The 21,847-nt window shown below is 41.0% G+C and overlaps 1 protein-coding gene across 3 annotated transcripts in view; it reads right to left on the bottom strand.

The window, feature by feature from the left end:
• LOC145986359 (ecdysone receptor-like) overlaps window positions 1-21,847 on the bottom strand; it is a 1,118,076-nt gene that overhangs the window by 411,790 nt on the left and 684,439 nt on the right. The gene's annotated exons all lie outside the window — the stretch shown is intronic.

Here is a 21,847-nt window from a genome sequence, read left to right as displayed (position 1 = left end):
CGCCCAAATGAAACAACTGTGCGACCTCACACCGTGCGATTTTTCTCCTCTGGGGATTCATTAAGTCCAAAGTGTATGCTGCGAAGATAACAACGATTCCTGAATTGAACGCAGAAATACGATGAGCTATCGACGGCATTGAGCCACAGTTATGCGAGAAAGTGATTCAGAATTTTGTCAAAAGAATTGAAGTGTCAAATGTGTCGTGGAGGACATTTCGTCAGATATACTCTTCCACATTTAATGGTAATGTTCACTCTTTCATGTAATGTAATAACTTTGCCAACTAATAAATATATTAAATGTTTTTTCCTTAAATTAAATCCTGCGTTACTTTTGAGACACCATTTACCTATATGGCCGACTCTATCATATTGCCGCGGATTTTAAAATTCATGCTAGCAACAGTGAAAAAAATATAATGGAATGTTTATTATTCAGATACAGGATAAGAATACCCACAAGGATTAAAAAAACACATACTCGTTATTTTTTTAAAAAGGCAATGGAAATTTCCATAAGCCAACTCAAAATATATACAGGGTGTCCCAAAATAATGTATACACCCTACAAAAGGAATTTCAAAATCAAATGTGTATTGCATTTTGAAGAACTGGAATTGGAAGAGTTATGTTCACCAGACTTCACACCACTAGACGTTTTGTACGGGAATACATAAAAAGATAACGTTTACAGTACACAATCTGCAAGAGTCAATGAATTTAAGGCTACCATTGAACCAGAATGCACACAAACATGGATTGAAATTATGATTTTTGATGTTAAATTCCATTGCTTTCCATTACAGCAGTGCTTGTACCACTGGGTCATCAGTGTGAAATCAAGCATTGGCATGAGAAAATTATTCATGTCTGTATTCTCTGTTAAATTTTGAAAATGAACTGTATCTTAATAAGCACTGTCTTTATAATCATTCAAAGTATGTGTACATTTTATTGGGACACCCTGTATATATATAAAAGCACTGAGTTTGAAAATTCAGGCGTGATATGCCTGTGTCTAAAACGATATATTATAATAAGGCGACCAGCCCTTTGTATGTCCCAATGAGTGGGATATTCAATAATTTTGATTCAAGCGAAATTATTACGTATATACTTTACATTATAATTGATTAAATTGACGGATAAAACGACAACTCGGAGAGAAGGTTCTCAAGTGCCAACCTCACTTCCAAGTAGTACACCCTGGTAAACTGCATTGCTGCAGGCCAACGAGGCACTGGCGTTTTGGAACCGGATGTAGTGTAATCTTCTGTGGAGCTGTGTTTTGTTCCCTTGTGTTACGAGTGTCCCTTTTCAGCCTCGGCTTTCAACCTGAGTAAGGAGATTTTTAGTCCTCATAGTCGTGTGTGGATTTTTGTTATGGTAAGAGGTTTGACCCTGAATAATGTGACAGGTGCAAATAGCCTAGGTGTTGCCGCACTCGCATTTTCATTTCCATCAATTAGCATCAAGTTTAAACGGAGTACCCACCTGCAAACATTTTCAGAGTGACTGCAATCTGCAGAAAAGGAATAGATAAATAAATTTCCCTATTGGAAATTTTACTCTACCCACTTGACATCTGCACGATAGAAAGAGAGGTGTAAGGGGTGACACTTTCTGAACACCCAATGTCAACTTCCCTTCCACCTAGTACACCCTGGACTGCAGCTTGCAGGCTAGCAAGGCAATGGCGTCTAGACTCACAGCCAGTAATCATCTGCGGCGCACGTGTTGTGTCGTCCCTGTATGTTTGTGATTATTCTCTCATCCATCTCACCTTATCACCATTCATCCTCATCTTCACGATTAGCCTAAAGTGACAGAAAAGCGAAGTTAAATAAACTAAATCAATGAATCAAGTATGGCAGAGAGACGTACGAGAAGCGAGTCCGTTAATCAATGATTCTTGGTTTCGTATATTAAAACTGATAATCGTTACCACATTTCATTCTTGTCAGGGTTTAAATGAAATAGGGAACTGAGCTTGCAGTCTCCTAAATGCATTAAACATAAAAGGAATCCCACGTAAACCCAGCCCACTTAGAACCGAGAGTGATCCTGGTACAAAAACCCCCCAATTCGAACAGAAAGAATACTGCAAACGCAGACGATTAACATAAAATGCGTCGGAGCGAATCAAAGAAAAACAAACCCCGGAGAAAGGTCACCGGGATCGACGAGCAGAAGAATCCGACGACGCCGTCTGTCACCGTCGCCACGCGCCGTGCACAGCCGTCCGTTTCCGTAATCTCCCGATGGCATTCGAGAGCATTCGACGAATGGCGTTCCTCGATCCATCAATGTTTCCATTCGAGGCTGCCGTTTCTTGCAACCACTGAAGCCTGGCAAGTGAGGCATTGGGCACTCCCTGTATAAGCCGATGCTAACGAGGCATGCGGAGCCCTTGTCTGATCTTCAAACAAACTGCTCGAGTTGGAAATGTATTGATGCTAACCCATTTCACAATGTAGAAGCTGAACAACAATGAAAAGTGAACTTCTCATCCTCCCTTACCACACTAGGGGGTCGTGGAACTTTCCACGATGGTCGTACGTAAAGACTTCACACACACCCATGTTCAGATAAAGTAGCACATTTGAAACTCTTGAACGATATTGAGTGTACCACTTTATCTCAACAGGAGTGAAGGTACACAGGCCAAATGATGGATTGACTGGTTTGATTTATTTTACTTCGCATTTCTGCAAATTTTGGCTGATCGCGAAGATGATGATGAATGGTGATACGATGAGATGGATAAAGGGACAATCACAAACGCACATGGACGACTCAACACAAGTCCTAAGGTGAAAAAAGGTAAAGGTACTCCTGTACGTGTGCACACATGCCATGACGGCATATGGGGTGATGTGGAGATAAAAAGCTGCACATATACTTGATCTCGGCCATAGTTGGGATGATGTGATGAGCATCACACCCAGCCGCCTTTACCCCCCAGGTACTCATTTACGAGGCTGGGTGGGGCTCAGGGCAGCGCAGAAACAGGGAAATGACTGGAAAAATTCACACTTCATCCGCGTGGTAGCCAAATGCTTTACCAACTGAGCTACTGCGGCCTCCAAACAAGTCCTACAGATGATTATCCTAGCTGCAGGCGAAGCTACAAATTGCAGTCCAGGGTACATTACGTGGAAGTGAGGTTGACATTTGAGTGCATTCCGAAAGGGTCACCCCTTACACCCCAAAGGCCAAAGGACTTGAATTTGATTTGAAGTTAAATTTTGGGTGCGTCAGCAATTAAAGCCTATTTTGTACCAGACACGTTATACGGGACACAGCCCCATAACTTACCCAAAATATATATAAGAACACAATTGTGGCATATCATGATTTTTTTTAAAATTTGAATTTAAAACTTTCACATTATACGGGGTCCAGCCCCTTACCATAACTATAATTTCATAATTGCAGTGTCGTGTTACTAAAATATTAAAATATTCTGACTTTCGGTAAAAGCTGAGTCTGTAAAGGGGCACTCAGTACACACAAGGACAAAAAAAACGGACAACACACATAGTGCCAGTCGCCAGAGCCTCGTTCGTCTGCAAAATGCGGTTCAGGGTGTACTACGTGGAAATGAGGTTGACTTTTGGGCGCCTACGTGTAAGGTTACCCCTTACACCCCAAAGGCCAATGGAGAATGAATCTATAACCGGGAATGGAACACTGACCACTGCCGGGAATATACGCGCTCACACACAATACACATTTAACTTTTCTAATACAAAGAGATGAAAGGAGATGAAGAGTGAATACATTGTTGTATTGTAGAACTTACAACTTGGAAATCTGCAATTTATCAGCTCGTCCGTCGATAAGGAACAAGGAATTCGGGATTCATTTCTTGTCAGTTGTGTTCACGAATTAGGTGGAAATTATTTTACGTATATTACCTACCAATTATGTACTATTTCTGTTTTCTTAAGAGGGCTCCTACGTATCCTATATATCGACGTCGCCATTGAGGATGAATTCACTTCCTGAAAGGAGCCTCCCGATGACGCCGTTGCCTTGAAATCAAGGGGTTCCGGGTTCGACACCCGGTGGAGGCACGTAGTGGTTCGGATCCCAATTTAAACTGTAGGCCTAGTCCCGATTAGCCTATCTGTGCATAAAGTGGACTTAAAACATTAAATCAATCAATCAATCACTTCCTGAAGGATCCCCATCGTCCCGGTGCAGACGGCAGAACGTGGACAACTGGGAAATACTTGACTGATCGATTGATTGGGATTAATATTATGGATGCGTCAGCCGATTTGGGCGTTACACTTGATCCGGGGATAAGCCCCTAATCAATAACGACATGCAGAACAGGAACTATCTTGATTACCACTCATCATGTGGACAAGACTAAAATATATAAAACAAAGTGAGGACTTAAATTTCCATACCTACGGTAAAAACGGAAGGGAACTCGGTGCACATTATGGAAAACACACAACCTGCCGGTGACCGTGGGTCCAGGCGCCAGAGCCCCGTTAGAATGCAGTTTCCAGTGCAGGAAATGTTGACCAAGAGGTGTAGACTACACCCTTCCATACCCCGTCTCGGGAATCTCTGGAGCAAGCGAACGAAATCACGTGGAAAGGTGATGAAACACTGCAGTTATAGCTAAAGTCTTCATTGAAACCTCAGTTCTGTAGCTCTGACACAGCTCGAGAGGAAGCCCACAGGACGCGTATCTGGTTTCGATGCAGCATCTGTTTTTCTCAAAAGTGCTGTTGTCACTTTTGCCTGCAGTGTTTAGACATCCATTTATGCACTGCGACGTTATACTCCTAAGGTTTTTGTATTGTATAGAAATAGCACAACACAATAACACAATCTAGCACAGAAAACGCAACCACAACCTCACGTTAAGAAACCTCTAAATAAACTGAATTGGCAACGTCTCATTTACTCCACGTGGACTTGACAAGTTCTGTCGGTTCCTAAAACGGACGCTATTGGTGGGAAAGTTTTCAGGGTATAATCCTGTACGTCTCTTATTTCCCCTTTATAAATAAGAAAGAAGTGAGACGAGGATTATATTATCTGCGCAGTGGAAGTTAATTATCATTCAGTAGGTAATTAAAATATTTAATGTAAACTTAATATTCATTCAACCATTATATTTATTAACAAATCATATCATTAAATATACTTTCCAAATTTATATATGCATCACATGGTTCATTCATAACCAATCAAAACACCTACGAACAACATTTTAGTTTACTCAACAAAAAATAACCATATATAATCTTCCCATTAAATTGTAACAGTTCGTCCAATTAAATCGTCAAAAGTCAGTACGTAAGGCTATACGAGTCAACTGCAACTCCGCCCAATACCCCCATAGCCCTCATGACCCGGAGCAATCTACCCTTGAAAAACAAAAAAACAAATTCCTTCATTAGCACTTTTAAGAAGTCGAAATAACTATATTAACGTTAGACAAATTACACCAGGCCATGCAGGCCCAAAAAGGGTGATACACGGAAATACAGTATACTCAGCCTGTGTTCAGTTAGTCCTATGTCTCCCCCAGTCGGCAAGGATCTGCCACGCCAAACTCCTCGCTCACCCAGCGCAGAAGCTTAGCTAATGGCATACCCTACCTTAGTCACATGTCTATTGAGTCTTCAATACGTCACCAATGAGCTATCGTACACTACGGGCTTACAAGGGGAGAATTTACTGAGCTCCACGCGGACTTGACATATTGTTGTCAGGAGAAAACTGATCTTTCGGAACTTTTGAAGTAAAGTGGCGTTCGAATGAGGACTAGAACCACACCAGCCTTTGCAGCAGCGCGTCCTATTTCACTCCGCCCATTCCCATTCTTTCCTTGCTCCAGAGATTCCCGGGATAGAGTACAAACGAAGTAGGAATGAGAATCGAACCAACAGCCGCCGGGTAGGTGTTGCCCGTCACGGAGCCATTGCGCGAGTGAGGCCAAATTGGTTTAGCTATATTCCAAAGGTGGATATCAAACTTCTGATTGGTTGATTGAATTGCTTTATTTTACTTCGCTTCTTGTGCCACTTTTGGCTAATTTACGAAGATGAGGATGAGTGATGATATGATGAAATTGATGAATGGACACTCACAAACATGCATGCCCAGGCCAGGATTCGAACACGGGACCCCTGCCATCGTAGCGCGATGTGCTAACCACCCTGCAACGGGGGCCCGCACCAAACTTCTGGAAATAGCATTAAGTCGCAAGCCTCATTTATGGAATCAACAGATCGGTAAAATCACCGACAATTTTGCGTACTACGAAGGGTCTCACCTCGATACTAGCAATAAATAAATATCCTGTGATCGAGTACAGTGTGTCAAATGCGTGAACAAATATTGATCTCGCTCTTTGCCTTCGCGAAGCTCCTCCATTGGCAATGATGTGTTCCTTGACCTACGCCACAGACGCTGGCTTGCAGCTTTCAGGAAGAGAATCTCCTCCCATTCAAGGTGGTTCGGAATCGATTTAATCCAGTAACCCTGGTGACCGGAAGAAAACCCATTTCATCATGCACAGGGAAGTTGTAGAACAGCGTCTATTTCTTGAGCTTTAATGCGAAACTCATGTTTTCAAACGAATTCTAGGCTTGTTTAAGTACAGGGAAAAATTGTATTTTTGAGGAAACTTCGTATAAAATCGACAAAAATAGTACGAAAAATAGTATGTTATACAAGGTGCCGCAAAAGTCATCAGCTGATTTTCTTAGCCTATAGCTTGAGTTTTAAATTAAACAAAGTAGGGTTTTTTGTGTTAAACTTTTATTCATACTTGTAAGTTTTATGTCCTCAATTTTTAAAGACCACCATTCGAATTGATGCAAATTTGGGCTCTTTTTATTGCGTTTTCCATGGTGCTGGAAAGATTCTGCGGGGAAATGTTTTCAATTTCATGCTGAATATAGTACTTTAGTTGCTGTAACTTCTCTGGCTTATTCACATAATGACTTCAAATATCCTCAAAGAAAAAAAAAATGGAGCGGTTAAATCGGGGGGCCTGGACGGCCATGGCAAATCACAAAAACGGGATATTACTCTGCCCGGAAAAGTGTTACGCAAAATTGTCACAATTTTTCCACGTTCTTGTGGGGTATATTCATTTTCGCACACAATAAATTTCGTGAGTATCTTCCATTTAACTGACTAAACACTACTGATATAAACAACAAGGTGTGAAAATAAAAGACCGTTCAAATAGGATGATCACTTTGGCTGCCGTAAAAACAAATTCAAGGTTTTCTATTTATCTAACATATAAAGGGCGCGCTACGACGGCAGAGGGTCCCGGATTCCAATCCCGGCTGGGCATGGACGTTCTTTGTGAGTGTTCCTTCATTAATTTCATCATATCATCATTCATCCTCATCTTCGCGTTTAGCCAAAAGTGGCAGGAATGAGAAGTAAAATAGACCAAATTAAGCAGTCTTCTTACAGTAATATTATTTATGATTATTTCACTCCAAATTTACCTTTTCGCTCTTCAAGTAGCGTTCTAGGTCACGCACCAAGTGAGCGTCAGTGAAAAAGAAGGTTTCATTTGATTTATTCCCGTTTCTGCCACTTTCGGCTCTGCGAAGATGTGGATGAATGGCGATAAGATGAAGTAGATGAAAGGACACTTAGGAACACACATGCAGAGCACACAACAGACACAACGGAAGCCCCATGGAGGATTATACTGGTCACGAGTCCAGACGCCAGAGCCTCGTTATTCTGCAAAATGCAGTTTAAGGTGTGCTACGTGGAAGCGAGGTTGGCATTTGGGTGTCCTCTTAAAAAAGGACGCTCTTTACACTCCGTGAGAAAGACAACTGATGGTACATGATCGATGGGAAAATTTTAGCTGCTATTGGCCACTCTCATTGGCGTAACAAAGGATGTGAATTTTGATTTAGGAAAAATAATGGTGTTGGGGAAATCAGCCGACATGACCCAGAAGAATTTTGACGTTATTTCTGAAACATTGATGGTTGCCTGATCTACATGACAAATATCAAAAGTTTCTTCGCTTAATCCCTGAAAATAAGTATGACCAAATTCACAACATGCACATTAGCCTGTCGCAGGACTCTGTAGAGGAACGCGGCGCATAACGGTAGAAAAGGGAAGAAAGCGAGAGGGCGGGACGAAGCACTGCGTGCTGCTGGAAACGGCTGGTAGCTGCAGTTCCGTTGACTCTAGCATACAATCCCCTTTCCCTTAACGCGTTAATTGGTCGAACTGCCGAGTCACTACGAGGCGTTCGCTTGCTCCACACACCCCTGGGGCAGAGTAAAGATTACGGAAAAAAACACAAAATCAGTGTATCCAGCTGGCAGCTGGCAGTTTCTTCTCTTGTATATTCAAAAGCTGCGAAAAACTCAATGCTGACCAAAGGAGACATTTATTTTATTATAAAACATAAACTAAACGTAACGTTTCAACCTTCTCAGCAAGGTTGTACAGTCACGGACACTGCCGGCTTGTAATGAATACACTGACTTTCAATGGAATCGTTACAAGCCGGCAGTGTCCGTGACTGTACTTGGTGCAGAGTCTGAAGAAGACCTTGCTAGAAGGTTGAAACGTTACGTTTCGTTTATGTTTTATAATAAAATAAATTTCTGCCTTGGTCAGCATATTGAGTTTTTCATATCATGGAAACAAGGCTTAATGGTGTTATAATTACTTCAAAAGCTGTGTGAGATTTAGATAAGATACTGTAGCGGTATCCTCCATGCAAACTTGGAGGGCCTGTATCTCGTGTGATTGATTGATTTGGTTTATATTACTTCGCATTTCTGCCACTTTTGACTAACCTCGAGGATGAGGATAAGTCATGATGAAATTGATAAAGAGACACTCGCAAAGAACATCCACGCCCAGGCCGGGATTCGAACACAGGACCCCTGGCGTCGTAGCGCATTGTGCTAACCACTCCGCTATGGAAGCCGGCGAATCTCGTGTTATCATAGTGAAAAACAGTAACATCACGTTTTGAGCTTACCCAGAATTTTCGATGTGTAAGCACGTTTTTAGAAGGCGTGGAGAAAATATTTATTTATTTCGCAAAGATCCTTAACAGAACATATTGTTCCAATTATAAAGGATCATATTGAAAACATTTATAATAAAGAATAAATATACATTTTAAAAATTACAGAATTACAAAATTACAAAACACAAAGAAAAAGATACAAAAAGTAGAGAATAGAAAAGGCAGTAGGTATGTTATACAAAGTTACAGAACAAAATACAAACACAATATAGTACAATCACAACAGAGTATCGCTAAATACTTTCAAATACAAACATATAATACATCGCACAATAGTCGATGAACACTAAGATTAATTACACAAATTGTACAAATATCAAATCCATATGAGAGTAAAGGAAGCACGACTTTAAACACATAGTATCGATAAAAATAATATAATACAAACACACCTTCACTAAACACTGGATAATTTTAATATGCAGGCGTTGGTGGCAATGTTGATAAATTAATAGGTATGATTAGTGAACCATTCCTCGTACGTGTTTACTTTACGGACAAATAGTCGATCTAGAAGATTAAGAAGGTTCTGATTATATGAGAGGTTAGTTTTATCGGGTTTCTAAGCCTCTGGCGGACCATGCCATTATCGCACTCGTGGCAAGGGCAATGCCTTCATTTGAATCAATCGATACACGACAGCTCCATAAAAAAAATAGAGAGCGTGACATCCACGGCTCCAATTTCTCCCTTCTCTATTTTTATACCTCGATAACATTCATCCCCGTCCACCGAAGTTATTCGAACTTGGAAGAGAGTTTAAATCTTCCTCCCGTACAATATCCATCCATCAAGTCACGATTGTTTTGCACTGAAAGCCCCAAAAGGTTCGACGACTTCTCCTCGAGAGAAAGGGCTGGGGGAAGGTGAACCGGGAGGAGGGGCGGCGGACTCTAGAAGGTTATTACAGAAATCAGCCTAGGAAGAAATTCAATCTCCCAAAGAACCCAAGTTTGTTGGCCATTTGCATGGAGAATTAGCCACCGAAGGAGGGACGAGGGGGAATTATTCAGAGGTTCGGAATGGACGATTTGATGGAGGTTTCTACATAAATGAGTGGTCGGTTGAGAAAGGATTGGATGGTAGCGATGAGCAATAAATTATGATGAAATTTTGACACGAATGGACAAATCTAACAAGGATTTAATGTGATCTCTTCTTAGTTTTCTTTGTTATTTAGCATCGAATTTCTGCCACTTTTGACTAATCGCGACGATGAGGGTGATAAGGATATGATGAAACTGATTTTTTTTTATATTACGGGCACTTTAGCATATACACTATTTTCCCCGTCACGTAATACGGTGCTATGTCTCGTAACTAAAATAAAATTGAGGACAGGTCCATAAAACGAAAATAACATGTCTGTTAAAATTACTTGCTCAATATTTAAAACTAATTCATTCATTTCCTACTAAAAAAGAACTAAAACTATCCTATCTGTGAGGGCTAAATCTTCTAAGCTAGTTAAAAGCTGAGGCTGTAAAGGGGCACTCAGCACACAAGGACAAACACAGGATTGATTGATTGATTTGCATTATTTTACTTCGCTTCTTGTGCCACTTTTGGCTAATTTGCGAAGATGGGGATGAGTGATGATATGATGAAATTGATGAATGGACACTCACGGACATCCACGCTCAGGCCGGGATTCTAACAAGGGACCCGTGGTGTCGCAGGGCTCTGTGCTAACCACTCTGTCACAGAGGTCGGTTTATATGACCCGACCTAGTATGCTAAAACATTCTGCAACATTAGTAAAATGCCCGGTCTCACTGGTCCTCGATATGAAAAAGGTTGGGGTGCCCTAGCAACACATATTTTGTGAGAAAAGGCGTTGAGAATTTCAAATGCCTCTAAAATAAAACTAATAATTACGGTAGTGCTCGAAAGTTGATGATCTAAAAAAAGGTCAAAAATGACTCACGGAATGACTTTAAAATTATTTTAAAATGACCTAAAATATAATTTTCAATCTTAAAATGAAAGCTACATTTTTTCCATAAATTACAAGAGAGTAGTTGAATAATTCGATAAAACCCGTAGTTTGGTGGTTTAAAGTACTGAAGCAAACGGGTAAAAGTAATTAGGTACTAATGTAGTTTGTCTTATTTTTACTTCAAAGTTATACAAAATACACCGCAAGGGTTTTCTGTATAAGTCATTCACCTTTCAGAGTGGACCTTCTGCGCTACAGTGGTCGGTCAGGAAATGTATTTAGTGTGCATCAGATTATAATTTTCTACATTGTGATTAATTTTACTTAAAAACCACAAATTGAAGCAATAATAGAGGCCAACAAGGAAACCTCAAAGTAGGCTTCACACAAAATATTTTAAATTTGCTGGAGGAAAAAATAATTTACCACAATTAATTATTTAATGCATTGCCAAGGATTTCAGTTGAAAATAATATTGTGCTTTTCCATTGCCCGTATTTTAGATTAATTGCGAACTTCCTACAAATACCATACCAGGAAATTTAAATATGTAAGTTTGATTTGAAATTAAAATTTTGGGTCCGTCAGCACTTAGGCTATTTTGCGCACGTTACTTTATACTGGGTCCAGCCCCTTATCATAATTGAAATAATAATTGTTGTGTCGTGTAACTAAAATATTAAAATTTTCTGACTTGTTAAAAGCTGAGGCTGCAAAGGGGCACTCAGCACACATAAGGACAAAACACATAACAACACACAGAATTATACTGGCCATAGGGCCAGTCGCCAGAGGCCAGAGCCTCGTTAGTCTGCAAAATGCAATCCATGGGTGTACTACGTGGAAGGTCACCCTTAGGAGGGGGGGCTGGAAAGTTCGTGAAATCGTCCATAAGAAATAAAAATTGAAACAAATTGTTGTAGCCATTAGAAAGAGCATATATTGTAAACCTCTTATCCTGCATATGATCCTTTTGTCATTGTTATTTTTTTTGTTTCACGTTCAGTAAGAAGAGATGGCGGAGGACCTAAGGAAATTTGAGAAGAATGAGCTTCGCAGTGTCATCAAGTTTTTCGTGTTGCAAGACAAATCCCCCATGGATATCCATAAAACTTTGCATGAGACTTTGGGGGAACATGCCCCAGGATATACAACAGTAGCCAAATGGGTGAGGCGTTTTAGGACTGGACATGGTGAGACTGAAGATGAACCCCGCTCTGGCAGATCTGCAAGTGCAGTGACCACGGAAAACATTGACAAAGTGCACGACATGTTCATGGGGGATAGGCGCATATCCACCAAAACCATTGCTGCATATCTGGGGATATCGCGTGATCGTGTGGGTGTCAAAATATCACAGTATCTGGACATGCGGAAGACAACACGGGTGCAGATGTCACGGGAGACCGTGCGCAAGTTTCAATACCCTGATGACTTTTTGCGCTGTCTGGTGACTGAAAATGAAACACGGATTCACCATTATGACCCACAGACTAAACAGCAATACATGGAGTGGCACCACAGTGGGTCTCCTCGACCGAAAAGGTTCCGAAGTCAAAGGTCAGTGGGGAAGGTTTTGGCATCGGTCTTTTGAGATAAGAACGGTGTCATCCTCATAAAATATCTTAAACAGGGTGAAAGCATCAATGCTGCTGTTTATTCCCAATATTTGATTGAATTGAAGTCGGCTCTGAAGGAAAAACGTCGGGAAAAAGTCAGCCGTGGTGTGCAATTTCTCCAGGACAACGCCCTCGCACAAGGCCCATCAAACCATGCAATTGCTGGCGGATCTGGGCTTTACCTGCGTACCCCACCCACCCTATTCCCCTGATCTGGCCCCGTCCGACTATTACCTCTTTCCAAACCTCAAAAAACATCTCAAGGGCACACATTTTCAGTCCGAAGAGGCACTGGTTGAGGAGGTGGAGGGCTGGTTTGCACAGCAGGACAAAACCTTCTATTTGAAAGGGTTACAAATGTTAAAACATCGTTGTGAAACGTGTATTGACCTTCGGGGGGAATACGTTGAATATGTATTAAAATGGTTGTTCCAGCTGTATTTCTTCAGGGTGATTTCATGAACTCACCCCCCCCCCCCTCGTACACCGCTTAAATATGTAAGTTATGTGAGGAAATTTACGGTATTTAAGATTCACGAAACAACAGAAGATGACAAAAATAAAATTCAAAAATGAAGAAAAATGCAACAAAAACAGCGACAAGTACTGAAAAATGACCTAAAAGCCAAAAAAGGCCGAAAAAAAGAAGAAAAAGCAAAATAAAAACAACGGTTGCTGGTTCTAACTGAAGGGAGCCCTTTCTATTTTAAAATATAAATATATTAGGGAACGCAATACAGAATCGAGATCGGGAGGTTCAGTGAAACGGTTTTCTTCTTCCTTCAATATCGTCCTGCAAATGTGTCCAAGTGATCTTTAATCCTTTAAACACGAGACAAAATACATACAAATTGGTCGCGTTTTAATAGCATACACCTCTCTGTAGTGAGAAGACCAGAGAACGAACTTTGTTCTGAATCCTGGAGACGATGAGCATTTAAATTCATCCTGACGGTGACGATCCTCTATTCAGTTGTTCATGCTGCAGAGTTTCCCCTCTTTCAATCGTAGCGATGAAATTTCGGCTCTAATATTTGGGAAATCTGAATTACAAACGACGTCATTTCAATCTTCTTGAATTGTCGAATGCGCTGCCCGAGGAAGGTCAAATTGCTTCGAGTGTTTCACCGCTCTCGAGTGGATCTCATTTCCTTGTTCCGAACCAACTTCATCAGCCTAAACCCCCCCCCCCCAACCCGCACACATTTGCATTTTCCAGCCAATGTTGGAACTCATTGCATTGGTATTATATTAAATTAATCTAATGTTCCATATGATTTACCAAGTTGTAGGTTGGAAATAACTGTAGTACCCTGTGCTTCCATCAAAAAAATCCAGTACAATGGCGTTCGTCAAACCCTTCCCAAAGTAATGCATCTAGCTTCCCGGCATTTATCTATTAGGAAACTACAGTGATTGAAATTAATTAATGCAAATTTAAACATCTAAAGATTCCTCGTAATGAATTGTATTTAACAGGCTTATACTCCACGGTTTTAAGGCGAGTTTTCCTGATTCCAAGGCAAATAAACGTCTTCCATTACTTTTAGACAATTTCTTACGAAAATGTAACGAATATCTTGACCTACGGTATATTCAAAGCTATATTACACTTCACACTGTTACACACGCTGAAAAACACTTATTGCAAAAAACAGACTAATACTACATCGTTAGCCGGACCATGTGGCCGAGTGGTTAGCACATCGCGCTATGACGCTAAGGGTCCCGAATCCTGCTCGGGCTTGGTTGTTTGTGAATGTCCATTCATCGATTTCATCATTTCATCACTCATCCCCATCTTCGCAAATTAGCCAAGAGGAACAAAACGCGAAGTAAAATAAACGAACTCAATCAATCAATCAATACTACATCGTTAGTATATTCTCAGAACAGGTGTCTATTAGTTGACCTTTATAATTAAAATTTGAAGCAATACACTACTTTTAATTGCAAAGTTTTTACACTTGCTAAGAAACACTTGTAAGGACCTCCACGATGGCGTAGTGGCAACGTCGTCACCTTGTAATCAAGGAGTCCCGGGCTCGATAGTGGTCGATCCCACTTTAAACTGAACGTTAAGTCCCAATTAGACTATATGTGCATAAAGTGAACTTAAAAACAGCAACTCTATTAACACTTATTATAGGAGTTGAGTTGATTGATTGAGTTGGTGTTTTAAGTCCACTTTATACACAGTAAGGCTAATCGGGACTGGACCTACAGTTTAAAGTGGGATCCGAACCAGTATCGAACCCGGGACCCCTTGATTACAAGGCGTTGACGCTACCACTGCGCCATCGGGGAGGCCACTTATTATAGGAAGTAGAATTACTACATCGTTAGAATATTCAAGGCACAGCTGCCTATTAGTTGAGCTTTAGAATTAAATAATCGAACATGTTAAATAACTCAGTTCTGTATTTGGCTGTTAGCGTTAGGCTCCAATCTGACTTTATGGAAATTGACGTGATGATGGTAGTTTGGCAGCTTAGGACATTCGCATCTGTCGCTGGAGTACGGTCTCATTTTGGTGGTCCTAAGACTTTTTGTGTTAAATCGAAAAGTCGTTTCCTTTTTATCTCGCATTTAATGGCATCTTCCGCTGAAGGAAAAATGTCCCAGTTTGAAAGGTTTAACTTTCATTTGCCAGCATAATCAGTGGTGAATCTATCATGCGTACCGCATTTCTGCACTAGTACACTCAGTGCCATGTTTAAGGGCTGCTCTTGGCCTAGAGCCATAACTAGAGTTATATTCCGTTCCAATATTTAAACGAGTTTACAATTTTTTTTAGTTTTGTTTATATGTGTGTGTGTTGAGCAGGAAGGTACCAAGTAAAAATCAGCAATGAAATTAGTCGAAGCACGCTTTCAATACAATGCAGGAACAACCTCGAAACTCGCTTTGCTTAAGATTGGATCAAAATTCGGATATAATGCATTGGAGTGCGAGTGTGGAGCTGCGATGCCTTTTCAATGAAAGTTTTAAAGAAAAAAATAGGCACTATCTAACACAGGAAAAACCATGGAGCTGATACTATGCGCGTACTTTAAAGAAGCAACCGACATCAAACCATTACATCATAGGGTTTGTTTGCGGTCAGCATGCAGAGCAAACACACTTGTAACCAAAAACTTCCAAGGAAAGTTTAGAGTTATCACTATGATGACTCACTCCCACCCGCGCAAATGACGAATTTTCGACTACTCCACTTCCCTGACGTATTAATCATTTTATAGACAAACAACTTATTGGCTTACTGGGAAGGTTATACGAGTAGTAAAAATAAGGATAGAAATGACAATTCGAATCTAATCTGGTAATTATATGACGCTCTAGAGGAAACATTATTTGATTTAGCAAGTAAACAAACATTATGGTTAAGACGGGTAATGTGTTAGAACATGTCAAGAGACCGGATGCTGCTAGAACATACAGAAACTAGACATTGTGTTAAGATTAACTTCCTTAATAAGCTAGAACTCACGCATAAGAGACCAGATATTGAGATTAGATTGCTATTACACTGAAGTTTTCGTAAATTTTACAACATTCAGTCACCCCCCGTGGCTGAGTGGTTAGCTCATCGCGCTACGACGCCAGGGGTCAAGGTTTCGAATCCCGGCCTGGGCATGGATGTTTGCGAGTGTCCATTCATCATATCATCACTCATCCCCATCTTCGCAAATTACCAAAAGAGTGGCATAAAAAGCGAAGTAAAATAAAACCAAACCAATCAATAAATAAATAAACAACTTACAACATTCTACCGTTAAACATTTAACAGTCTGCCTGCTAATTTATAAAAACAACGATACCCAAACCTTTTTATTTCAATTTGAATATTTTATCATGCATAAAGATAAATAATAATTATAATAACAGTTGCTTAAATCATAAATATATTGTTTAAAACTGAATCATTCAAATTTCATTAATTAGGGCAACGACCATTTTTTTTAACGGTAGTTGGATGGCAGCGAAAATTGACGGTCTTAGAACGTCATTTCTTCAGTCAACTTTTTACAGTGTACACACATACCAGAAACTAGACTTTGAGTTCAAATTGCGTTTCATGATCAGCTACAGCTTGTCACAGATAAGATATTTGTTCCATGACTTACGGACCGAATATATAACGCTTGTCAATGAATGTAAAAAGTTTCTGTACATCCAGAAACAGAGTTCTTCTTGGAAAGGATGAAGTATTGTCTGAATGAGTGCTGTAAAAGAAATACGGATTTCTACGCATCCTCACAAAACTCTCCTTCTATATTATACGTTACCACTTGTTCTTTCTTACACGTCTTCCCTTGTATGACTGGTCTACAATACTGCCCATATCGTAGTCCTTTCTTACTAACAGTGCTTATCCAAGGCTACAACTCAGTTAGGATCATTTCCTTACTAAGTTACTGACGTGGATGGGAGAGAAAGAGATACTACAGGGTGTTAAGTTCACATAGCGCAGCTTATCACAATTGTGCCAACTTCCCGATGATCAATGTTCACTTGTAACCTCTTAGCACTGAATTCCACCCTTCTTGCTTTCCTACGAATTACAAGGTTCTTCCCCTTCATATTCTGATAAAGGATCAAGACAAAATGTTTATACTTCTGCTTGCCAAGAGGGTAATTGCCCTCAAGGACGGATTGCGACAGAGGCATTCATTCCCTCGGAACGTCAATCAGTGATAAGAATGCAATATATTTCCATTGGAAACATGTAGCAATTCATTGCATGCGATTATGGAGCAGAGACACTCATTCCGATATAAACGTCTAGTTGTTTTAAGGAAAACGCTCCACTCTACTTTAAGGCAACAAATCTGGTGATTTGATCAGGGGTATATCTTGTTTATTATTCAATCAAGTCGCTTTTAACCACTAACATATCGTTGTATGAGAACAAAAGGAACGTAACTAAAAAAAAAAGAAAAAAAATCTGTTTTCGCTTTTGTTTAAGAGCTATATTTGGAGATCGAAGTATCTCCAATTCCTTAGTAAGGTGGAGTCACGTATCATCTCCAATATACTGACTCTTTGCAAGAGTCGGACACATTCCTAAGAATACATTACTTCCTCCTCTCTCCTCTAAATTTTATAAATTGAAGTTACGTCCCTCTGGTTCTCACACGACTATACACAATGCGATTAGAATTCAGTAACCTATTGGGTCTTGCATATTCTTGCACATTAACCTGGCAATTTGATGTCAATACATAATCTCGGACATGTCCTAACACGTTAAGAGGCGGGAATCTGATCTCAACATCGCCGGTCTCCATGGACGAGTGGTCAGCGTAATGCACTACGACACGCCAAATGTCCCAGGTTCGAGCCTTTGCTAAGCCATGGATACTTCATTCTGTTTTTCACCACCCATTTTATCAGTTTATTCCTCATCCTCATCGTCGAGATTAGTGCAAGAGGTACAAAAGCAACGTAAAATAACAGAAATAGGAAAGGAAGAACTCAATATCTGGTCTTACATACTTTAATAAACCAAACTGAACTCAATGTTTCCTTCTTAAATGTTCTAACATATAGACGGTAACGTGAGCTCCTGATTTTTAATTTTTAAAAAAATTTCATTTGCTTTATTTTACTTCGCTTTTTGTGCCACTTTTGGCTAATTTGCGAAGATGGGGATGAGTGATAACATGATGAAATTGATGAATGGACATGCCCAGGCCGGGATTCGAACCCGGGACCCCTGGCGTCGTAGCGCGACGTGCTAACCACTTTGCCACGGGGGCCGACAACACATATTTTCTTAAGTGATCTAACACATTAACAGACGGCAAGCTGAACTCAATATCCATATCTGCCAGGTATAAACGCATTACAAGAATGCAATATCATCCCATGGTACTTGTATTTTAAACGGTTACGTTAGAATTGAAAGTAAATGACTTGTTTAAAAAGAAATAAACAGGAAAGCTAGGCTCAAAATTAAGGTGGCTTCGAACGAAGGAGTAAAACATTCTTGTTTGTTCTCCTTTGCTCATTGCAAAAGAAATTAAAGGATCGTGTGCCTGCGAATTCTACAGAGAGAACTTGAGTTTCTTTGACGTGCGTTGGTGGCATTAATTTCACACTTGCTTGACAATTTGAGAAACCTGCAGCCGGAATAGCAAGTACAGTAGAGAGAATATGCTCAACATGTTTTCGCTAATTCAAGCGCCGTCAGTTCTTGTTAAGATGTTCATTAGTATAGTTACGCACCCATGCACGCGTATCAAAATACATTAGACCCATTAAAGTCGAACATAACTTTAGAAAAAAAGGATTAGTTCAAGAATTTCCTTTCCTGCAATATTGTGAAAATTTGTGCGCTTGTTTCTAATATGTAATTACAACGGGATTTTGTGCAAGTAAGAGCAGGTACAGAAATATTTAATTCTAAATTAAGTTTAGTATTGCAGTTACCTAAAAGCACACAAAAATAGTAAATATAGCGCAGCGAAACGGCCTACCGACATCAGTACTTTATGCATGTTAACAATAGCAAAGCTCTTTCGACTTTTTTTTTTCAGAAGCTTAGAAAATGAAAGTACAAATACGAGGGGTGCACTGCCACGAAACGTTTGCTAATAACGTTAAGCTCCCAGTTAATAGGGTTTACACAAGTGGGATGGCAGATTGGAAACCGATAACTTGTTAAGCGCTCTCGCCCTTAGTGCCCGAGGACCCAGGTTCGATTTCCTGTGGAAACCAACAAAATATCGACGATGACCCAGCATCGCGAGCTGCGTAAAAAAGCGAGCTCCGGTATCGAAAGCCAGAAAACAGCGGCGATGGGACTCGATGCGCCGACCACGCGTCACCCAATGAAAAAGCTGCTGCAGCCCTTAGAGGGGTGTTGCGCCATGGCAGAGCTAACTGACTTTTGATTGTAAAGTTAGCTTGTCGACTTTACGCTCAGATAGGCTAATCGGGACTGAGCGTACAAGTTACAGCAGGCCTAACTTTTCATTTTGTGTTTCAAGGGGTGACCTTTTGATTTCAAGGCAACAACGTTAGCCACTACTTTATCGGGAGGCACATTTGATTCATTTAATGTCCCGAACTAACACTCTGTGTAGCAACAATGGGAGTATTTACAGCTACCCCATCCCCCATCCCCACACGCGTGCATACACACACCCATGGATGATTCTAGGAACTTCAAAGGCTAGAATTCAACTTTCACATATAGACTGCATTGCACATAGAGTGGATCTGGTACAATTACAATGTAAATTGACCTTGTTACCAACTATTACTAAGCCAATATTTCCCTATACTGGGACTTAGATGTCTAAGATCAGGTACAGTTTATAGTGTCGAACGCTGAAGGAAAAAAAAAACATTCGGCACTAAAATTGGCACATTTTTCGCATATAAGTATTTATTTTGAAAACAGTTAGGAAGTGTAATGTACAGTCAACGGGACACATAGATCCTGAAATGCTCGCTTCCTTTTAAGGCGTTATGTGTGTTGCCTAACTATACGGCGATAAGTGGATCTTAGTAAATTTTCAATGGCAACTACCACTACCGCTTCTCGGGGAACAAACTTTTTTTAAATTTGATTTCTATTCAACAGTTTGCTTGTTTTCCTAGAAGAAGCAAGAACAACAATAAGATGTTGTATTCTTCGACTGTGCTGCTTTTTGGGATAAATAAATTGCAGATCCTTGTAAAGTAAGCAAATGGCTTTATGGGGTAAGAGGCGTAACTCTGTTTTCTTCCCACCACAGGTGCAGGCGACAATAAAGGGGTGGCAGCGAAAACCAACCACGTCGACGAACCGGCTGCCGTGTTGCCAAACCTCAATGCGCCCAAGGATGGTATAGTGGAACCACGAGCAAAACAACCTGCGCAGACCCGCGAGTCCTGTGCACCGTACCCCCGCGAGTAGGGGGAGGGGAGAGTGGACCATGTTTCCTTATGGCCGGAGGTGGAGGGAGGAAGGGGAAAGTTGCGCGGGGACTTTTCGTCCCAAGGTTTTTTTTCCTTGTGGTCGATCTATAGTGAATGGTCTCTGCAGGTTATCTTCATAAGGTCATATGTGTCGACGCAACGAAGATTTTTAATTCATTCCCTGCTTGAAGCAGACGACGCGAGTGAATCGGCAACAGCGTCCACGTGACTCAGCGCAGAGTGGCGTGAGCTCGGCTGCCGCATAATGCAAGTTAGAATTGTTGTTTTTGCACAGATGGGCCAATCGGGACTAGACCTACAATTTAAACTGAGATCCGAACTATCGTTTAATGTACCTCCACCGAGTATCGACCCCTCGATTAAAAGGTGATGATGTTACCACTATATCATCGTGGAGGCCACATCTCACAACGAGTGGCCATTGCATTATGACCACCGCTCTGAGCAATGAAAGTCATTTGTTGACGTCATATTTGGCGAGAGGGTGCTGCTAGCCGATGTGTGGCGCAGAGATACCGTATTACGAGTTCAGTATGTGTGTGGTTCGAAATTGGGAAAGGGAAGGATCTAACCGAGTTTAACAAAGGTCAGACTGTCGGGGCCAGAAGAGCCGGTGCATCCATTTCACAAACTGGTGGGGTGTTCAAGATCGGCGACAGTGAAAGTGTTCCAAGAGTGGCGTCAACACGGTCAAATGATGCCCCATCGGCAGAACTGTACGGAGCAGCGGAAGATTGATGCCAGAGGGAAGCAGAGGATGCGACGATTGATCTAGGCCAACAGTCGCACCACAGTGCAACGACTGACATCAAAATACAACACAAATCAACCAGGGACAGTATCTACGAGAACCATTCGTCACACACTGCCATGTACGGGGTACGCCAGCAGACGAGTCCCTCGCCACCCACACCTAACACGAGAGCATAAGTGCAAAGGATGCATGTAGTACAAAAAAACATGCAAATTGGAGTGTGGAAGACCAGGAGAAGATGTGTTAGTCCGACGAGTCTTGGTTTTTAGTGCATTCCGTGGATGGTCTTCTGAGGATTTGGCGTACGAAAGAGTTGTTCCATCTTGCACAATGTCAAGGGTGCAAGCCGGTGGCGGTGGCTGTATGGTGTGGGGAATGTTCACATGACAAGACCTTGGACCCATGGATCATGTAGAGCACCGCTGCACTGGCCAGTCCTATCGTCGTCTCCTAGCAGACACAGTACATCACACTATGCTGCTTTCTTCCCTAATGCTTCTGGTATCTTTCAGGATGATAATGAAACATGTC

Source organism: Lepisma saccharinum, chromosome 4 (genome assembly GCF_977018435.1).
Source record: "Lepisma saccharinum chromosome 4, izLepSacc3.1, whole genome shotgun sequence".
Taxonomy (NCBI): domain Eukaryota; kingdom Metazoa; phylum Arthropoda; class Insecta; order Zygentoma; family Lepismatidae; genus Lepisma; species Lepisma saccharinum.
This window is presented reverse-complemented; position numbering and strand designations above follow the sequence as displayed.